The sequence below is a fragment of the Chelonoidis abingdonii genome, unplaced genomic scaffold (genome assembly GCF_003597395.2).
Source record: "Chelonoidis abingdonii isolate Lonesome George unplaced genomic scaffold, CheloAbing_2.0 scaffold0004, whole genome shotgun sequence".
NCBI classification, from domain to species: domain Eukaryota; kingdom Metazoa; phylum Chordata; order Testudines; family Testudinidae; genus Chelonoidis; species Chelonoidis abingdonii.
Window position 1 is genome coordinate 379933 of NW_027424265.1, and position 7949 is coordinate 387881.

Here is a 7949-nt window from a genome sequence, read left to right on the forward strand (position 1 = left end):
ACTCCTGACACCCGCAATTCCACCGACCTCCCCGCCAGCCGGCGTCTCCTAGCGCCCCCCACCCCCCGCAGTACTGACCCATGAGCGGTAGGAAACCCTCCCCGAAAAAAAAAAGAAGAAAAAAAGACCGGTTTGGCTGACCTGAATTTAATCCCCTCCCACCTTAAAGCCCTAAACGCCCCTATAAAACCCCCCCTATATCCTACCCCTAAACCCTACCAACCTTATAAAAAAATAATTAGATAAAATCCTATATAAATCAGAACAAAATACCCTCACTCCCCCCCCCCAACCCCGCCATCCAGCTCCCCGCCCCATCACCCTAAACTAAGAAACAACCGTAGCGCACAGCCTGGCCCCTCCAACCCCCCCCAACCGTTATGGAGCTCTCCTCATCTCACTGACTTAATCTGAAACTACCACCCCTACCCCATCGACCCTCACCCCTTCTCACTTCCAAACGACGGCCGAACCCTCTATAAAGACGCCATCAGCTCTAACCCCTAAACCAAAAACCCCGGAAAAACCTCACAAAACACCCCCGAGACCGCCTTTTCACCCGGCCGACTCTAGCTAAGTGGCTATCGCAGAGCCCTACAGCTTAACCGGCTCGTTGGGTGCGGCACCAGGGTTAAGGTCAAGCGGTAACCCTACGCTCTACTCCTCAGGTGTGTGTCATGTATATCCATTGGGTGTGTTGGCTCTCTGTGCATGTGTGTGTGTGTGTGTCATGTATATCCATTGGGTGTGTTGGCTCTCTGTGCATGTGTGTGTGTCATGTATATCCATCGGGTGTGATGGCTCTGTGTGCGTGTGATGTATATGCATCAAGTGTGTTGGCTGTGTGTGTGTTTGTGTGTATATTGATGGTGTGTGTGGTGTGTATAGTGGTAGGGTGTGTCAACTGTGTGTGCATGTGTGTTGCGTGTATCAATCAGGTGTGCGTTGTGTAGATCCAACAGATGTGTCGACTGTGCATGTGTGTGTATCGACTGGATGTGTGTTGTGTATATCCATTGAGTGTGTCGACTGCGCATGTGTGTGTTGTGTATATTCATCATGGATGTGTTTTGTATACCAATCGGGTGTGTGTTTTGTAGATCCAACAGGTGTGTCGACTTTGCATGTGTGTGTTGTTTTTCTCTCAATGGGGTGTGTGTTGTGTATATCGGTAGGGTATGTCAACTGTGTGTGTATGTGTTTTGTGTGTATTGATCGGCTATGTGTCGTGTATATCTTTTGGGTGTGTCAACTGTGTATGTGTGTTGTGTATATCCATCAAGTGTGTGTTGTATATATCGATTGGGTGTGTGTTGTGTATATCCACCAGGTGCATCGATTGTGTGTGTGTGTTGTGTATATCAATTGGGTGTGGCAACTGTATGTGCGGTGTATATCGATCAGCTGTGTGGCTTGGATGTGTGTGATGTATATTGATCAGGTGTGTTGACTGTGCGCTGTGTATATTGAGTGGGTGTGTCACTTGGGTGTGTGTTGTGTCTATCAATTGAGTGTGTCAATTATGTAGGTGTATATTGTGTGTTGTGTATATCCATTGTGTGTGCTGTTTATGCTGTGTGTCAATTGTGTACCAGCTGTGCATTGGTGCGCTTGCCGTGTGTGTCGACTGCACACATATGTGACTGTCATGTTTGTGCCGAGTGTGTCATTGTGCTACTCTGTGTGTATCCCCACTGCCTCTGTGGGGATGTTTGTGGGGTGTTACAGAATGAGGTTGTGCAGGGAACTCTGTCTCCGTGTGTGCTGGGTTGTGTGGCTCAGTGGGTTGCGTTTGTGTAGTCGCAGTTGAATGACCCATCTTTTGGGAGGGTGGAGGGTTGCTTGTGTGTTGACGTGCATGTTGTGTATTTGTGTGAGATGTTGTGTGTGTTCCTGTGTATTACTGTGAGATGTATGTGTTGTGGTGTTGCGTGTTTTGGTTTGTACCTATATGTTTATAGCGTGTGTGATGGGGAGGGCATGTGAGTTGTGTGCATCTGGATGTTGGTGGTTGCATGTACATTATTCAGTGTCGGGGGGGGGTGTGGCTGACAGCAAGTGTTATGTTACTGGGGATTGTGTGGTTGTATCTGGCTGTGGGAGTGGATTGTGTGTGTGTGTGAGAGAAAAAAGACAGTGGTGCCTTGGTGGGATGGGTTGTGTTACTGTGGCAAGGAATGGGAGGGGTATGTGGTGGTGGTTGTGTTGTTGGAGGAGGGTTGTGTTACGTGCTATGATGTTGGTTCCATTTGGAGAGTGTATCAGGTGGGTTTTGTGTTGTATTTGTTCTCCGATTGTGTGTTGTGGGTTTCTGGTGTGGTGCAGTGTGCAGTTAGGATGTGTGGGTGTCTTTAGGGTTGTGTTGAAATCATATGTTTGTTGGGTTGTATTAGGTGATGTTTCTACTCTGTTGTGACTGCTTTTCTGGATGTCTGTTGTGTACTTTTGGGGAAGGTTGGGTTTGTGTGTGTTGTTGGTTGTGGTCTGTGTTTCTTGTGGATTTTGCTTGCTGTTGGCTGGTTGTCCTTTCTGGTTTTGTAGCGTGTGTTACTGGTTGGATTTTGTGTTGGTTGGTTGTGGTTTTGGTGGGGGGTGTTGTGGGTTTTGTATTTTGTGTCTTGGCGCTGAAGTTTTTGTGGGGTTGGGTTTGGGGCTTTGTGTATTGTTGTTTTGTGGGTTTGTGTTGTGAGGGTTTTGTATGTTTCTGGTTGTATTGTGGGTTCTCTGAGGTTGTATGATTTGTATTTTCTGTGTTGTTTCTTGATTGTGCTTTTTGGGGTTTGATTTCTGGGGGGTTGTGTCACCATTTGGACGGGGTGTTTTGTGGAACCTTGCTGGGGCTTCTGTGATTCTGTGTTACATTTGTCATGTTGTGTTTGGCTTCATTTTGGGAGATGTGGTGTTGTCATTTGTTGCTTCATTTGCCTGTTGTGCAGCCTGGTTGTGTGTGTGTGTGCGTGCAGCGTCCCTCTGGCAGGTTGTGTTTTGCGAGGGTGTGTTTTTGTGTGGCATGTTGGTTGGGTGTGTTTTATCGTTGCGTTGTGTGGGACTTGGAGGTAAGGGCTTAGCAGTTGTGTTGTGGGTCTGTGTTGTGATTCTCTCCTGTGCGGTTGGGCGCTGGAGACCCCTGCCTGGTTGTGTTGTGCGTGTATTGTGTCCTGCTGTTGGCTTGTGTTTGGTGTGTTTGTGTTGCCATCTCCTCTGCTGTGTCCCATCACAAGGCCCTTGGGGCTGCTACACAACTCAACGCACACAGAACAGCAACACGACAACCAGAGAGAACAAGTGATTCAAACACCCCACACTGCCCAGGGAGGGAACACAGGAGTCCTGGCTCCCAGCCCCTCCCCCCCCCACGCTGTGGGGGAAGGGGGGAGCGAGGGAGCGAAGAAGCAGGTGAAGGAGGAAGAAGGATTGTAAAATCGATGGGCTGAGCCAGCCGGGGCAGGGAGCTGTCGCCCGCACGGATATATGAGCTTCCTTCATACACTCCGACTTCCACCCCTCCGCCGGCGCGGCTCCCTCCATCCCTCCATCCCTCCGCCCCTCCGCCGGCCCGGCTCCTTCCTTCCCTCCATCCTTCCACCCCTCCGCCGGCGCGGCTCCCTCCTTCTCTCCATCCCTCCACCAGCCCGGCTCCCTCGCTTCCTCCATCCTTCCACCCATCCGCCGCGCGCCTGCCCATCCTTCCTCTCCCACCGCAGCCGGCACTTCCTTCGCCTCCATCCTCTGCCCAACGCTGGCACACCCGGCTCCCCCACCCCACCCCTCGCGCGCGCTCCCCCACCCGCTCCCTCCGCACGCCAGCGCTCCTCCTCGCCCAGCCATACCTTCAGCGCCCTGTATCCCACGGCGCGGCTACACTCCTTCCATCCACCCTCCGCCAGCCCGGCTCTTCTTCCCTCACAATCACTCACCCCTGACCGGATCTCCGGCCGGCACGCCCTCCATCCGCGACTCTCCCCCGCGGCGCAAGACCACTCTAAGCAAGTCCACCATACATCAACAACGTGGGCCTGCTTACGCTGGCCCCGACATCCGCAGCCACCCCCCACCTGCGCGGCTCCCTGCTCGCCTCCATCCCTACCACATCAAGCCCCGCTCCTGCCCTCCTCATCCTTCCACCCCCTCCGCCGGCAACGCGGCTCCCCCATACCCCGCCGCCGCAGACGGCACGACGGCTCCTTACCTGCCGCCCCATCCTTCAGCCCCATCCGGCAACTAACATGCGACGGCCAGGCTACCTCCACCCCGCCCTTCCGCATGGCGCGGCCCCTCCATACGCCTAACAGAGATCATCAGTCCCCAGCCCGCCCTTCCTCGCATCCAGCCTTACCACCCCTCCGCAGGCGCGGCTCCCACCATGCGCCTCGCACAGCAACCGGCTCCGTCCTTCCCCTCCATACTCCAGAGCGCGCGAGCGCGCCCGCACGGCCCCTCCTTCCTCCCATCGACCCCCACCACGCCAGCTCCTTCCTTCCCACCCTGACGCGCGCCTGCTGCCTTCCTTCCCATCCACCTTCCAAATACCTCAGCTCAGCGCGCCCTGCCACCCTCCAGCCACCTCCCGCCGGCGGAGGCGGCTCCCCCATCCCTTCCATGCCCTACCGCATGCTCCGGCTCCTCCTTCCCCCATCCTAACACCACCTCCTCACACCAGACAGTCCGATCAGTCAGATACGCCGCCGCGCTCCCCCCCATACACTCATCGCCGAGCCCGGCTCCTTCCTCCTCCATCCTTCCTATTCCGCCGCCGTGCGCGGTTCCCCACCATCCGCGCCACCGGCATACAGGAGCCCACGCTCCCCCTCCTCCATACCTTTCCAACCCCTCTGCCGCCCGGCCTCCCTCCTATACCTCACATCCCTCCGGCCAGCCAGCTCCTCTCCAGCCATAACCCTCCAACTGTCGGGCTCCTCCACCCGCCCGACAGCCGCTCCTGCCTTCCTCCACGCTTCACCCCGGCCCTGGCGCGGCTCCTCCTTCCCTCCATGGCCCGCCATCAGCCCAGCTCCCTGCCTTCCCTCCATCCCTCACAAGATACCCACATCCGTCACTCCCGTCCTACCCCACCCCGCCACCAGACGCCAGCGCCTCTTCCCTCCTTCCTCCACAGCCCTTCGCGCGCCGCCCGGCTCCCCCTTCCCTCCACCCCCGCCAGCACGCCTCTGCCCGCGCACCCCTCGTCGACCGCACTCCCTCCTTCCCCACCCTCCCGCCGGCCCCGGGGGCTGGCTAACTCTCCCTCCTTCCTCCAGCTCACATCCTCGCTCCGCCTGGCGCGGCTCTCCTTCTCCGTTCCCCTACCACCTCCCACCCGCGTCGCGCTCCTTCCCCCATCCCCTGCCCTCATCTTCCCTCCATACCCTCTGCCGGCACAGCTCCCCTCTCACCTCGCCTGCCCGGCCCTAACCATGCCCTCCATTCCATCGCTGCGCTCCTGTCGCTCTGTCCTTGCCTCCACGCCCTCCGCCGCACCGGTCCTTCCTTCTTCTCTATCTCCCACCCCTCTCACCTGCACCGGCTCTCTTCTCCCTCCACCCTTGCCAAGCCCGGCGTCGTCTCGCTGCCCTTCCATCCCACCACCCACCAGCACCGGCCAGGCACCTTTCCATCCTCCATCCCTGACCGCCGGCCTGCCTTCCCTCCATCCCACCACCCACTCCACCCGGCCCGACCTCCAGTGCCCTCCCGATCCCTCCGCCCGCCCGGCTCCTTCCTCCAGTCGCCCTCATCCCTCCCCCGGGCGACTCACCGCTTTCGATCTCTGCCCCCGTCCGCTGCCCCGTCAAGGAGGTAAGGAGAGGGAGGGAAACTCCTTTTGGGGCGGTGTGTTTGGGGGCAAGCTCATCCCCACATTGATACCCCCCCAGCATGAGGGGGCAGTTCTCAACCCCACAGTCCCCCTTGCTCCCCACCCGCACTTCCGCTGCCCCCCCCCACAGCTCAACGCGCCCATCTCCCTCCACACCTTCGCACAAGCCCACATCACCCATCCCCCACGCGCTGCAGAGTAGGGCTGGATGCAAACAAGGTGCCCGCTGCAGGAGGGGAGCCCACAACACCCGGACCCCCGCAGCAGAACCGCCCCGCAGCGGGCCGGAGCCTCGGCCACACCCCACACCTTCCCATTCCTTCTTCAACCATCCTCCAGCCCCAATCGCGCCCCCCCACACCCCGACCCCCATCATACCACCCCATCCCCCCTTCATCCACTCCCCCATCCCCCTCCAGCGCACACCGCTCCTTCATACACTATGTCCCCCTCCCCGACCCACCTCATCCATACCACCTGGCCCCTGCTACCCACCATCTTTATCCCTCCTCCCACCCCCACCTCCACACCATCCATCCCCCCTTCACCATCCTCCCACCCCACCGCACGCTCCAACATCCCCCATCCTCCCGCGCACTCCAACCCCCTCACTCATCTCTCACCCCTCCATCTCACATCCCTCCATCCACCTTCACCCGCCATCCCATCCACTTCAACTCCCTCCTCACCAGCCCCACCCTCCCCATCTCACACCCCTCCATCCTCAACTTCCATCCACCTCACTCACTCTCCCCCATCTCCACCATCCCTCGATCCCACCTTCCACCCTCCATCCTCCATCCACCCCTTCATCCCCCTCCCAGCTCCACACACCCTCCATCTCCACACCGCCTCCACTCACTCCCCTCCACGCCCACCATCTCCACACGCCTCCACTCTCCATAGCCAGCCACCCCTTACGCATCGAATCCTCTCACCCCCCCATCTCCACATCCCTCCATCCCACCTTCCACCCCTCCATCTCCATCCATCCCTTCATCCCTCCTCCCAGCTCCCACCCCTCCATCTCCACACCCCTCCATCTCTCCTTCCATCCACCCCTTCACTCATCCTCTCACCCCCCCTCCATCTCCACATCCCTCCATCCCACCTTCCACCCCTCCATCTCCATCCACCCCTTCATCCCTCCTCCCAGCTCCCACCCCTCCATCTCCACATCCCTCCATCCACTCTTCCATGCCCCATCCACCCTCCCACACCCCTCCATCTTCCTGTCTCAGTCCTCTCTCCTCCTCTTCGTCCATCCCCCCTTCATCACTCTCCTCCCCTTCCCCTCCCCTCCATTCCCCCTGTCCCATTCCCCCTCTCCTTCCTCCCCTCCATCCCTCTCTGTCTCCTTCCCTCTCTCCTTCCCCTCCCCTCCATTTCCCCTGGCCCATTCCCCCTCCTTCCTCCCTCTCCTCCTTTTTGTCCATCCCCCCTTCCTCCCTCTCCTCCATTTCCCTTGGCCCATTCCCCCTGTCCTCCTCTCCTCCATCCCTCTGTCTCCTTCCCCCTCCACACCCTCCCTCCATTCCTCTCTGTCTCCTTCCCTCGCTCCTTCCCCTCCCCTCCAATCTCCCCAACACATTCCCCCTCTCCTTCCTCTCTGGTCGCCTCCCCCACCTCCAGCCCTGTCTGTCTCCTTCCCCCTCCATCCCTCTGTCTCCTTCCCCCTCTCCTCCCCTTCCCCTCCATTTCCCCTGGCCCATTCACCCTCTTCTTCCTCCCTGTCCTCCTCGGTCTCCTCCCCCACCTCTCGCCTTGTCTGTCTCCTTCCCCCTCCATCACTCTGTCTCCTTCCCTCGCTCCTTCCCCTCCCCTCCATTTCCCCTGGCCCATTCCCCCTGTCCTCCTCCCTCTCCTCCCTCTCTCCTTCCCCTCTCCTCCATTTCCCCTGGCCCATTCCCCCTCTTCTTCCTCCCTGTCCTCCTCGGTCTCCTCCCCCACCTCCCGCCTTGTCTGTCTCCTTCCCCCTCCATCCCTCTCTGTCTCCTTCCCCTCCCCTCCCCTCCATTCCCCCTGGCCCATTCCCCCTCTCCTTCCTCCCTGTCCTCCTCGGTCTCCTTCCCCCTCCATCCCTCTCTGTCTCCTTCCCCTTCTCCCCCCCCCGCCCGTTCACACGCTGCCAGCC

At 58.8% G+C, this 7949-nt stretch overlaps 1 protein-coding gene across 1 annotated transcript in view; it reads right to left on the reverse strand.

Moving 5' to 3' along the window:
- Positions 1-7949, reverse strand: part of ZFHX2 (zinc finger homeobox 2) — a 68796-nt gene that overhangs the window by 37210 nt on the left and 23637 nt on the right. The window lies entirely within an intron of this gene.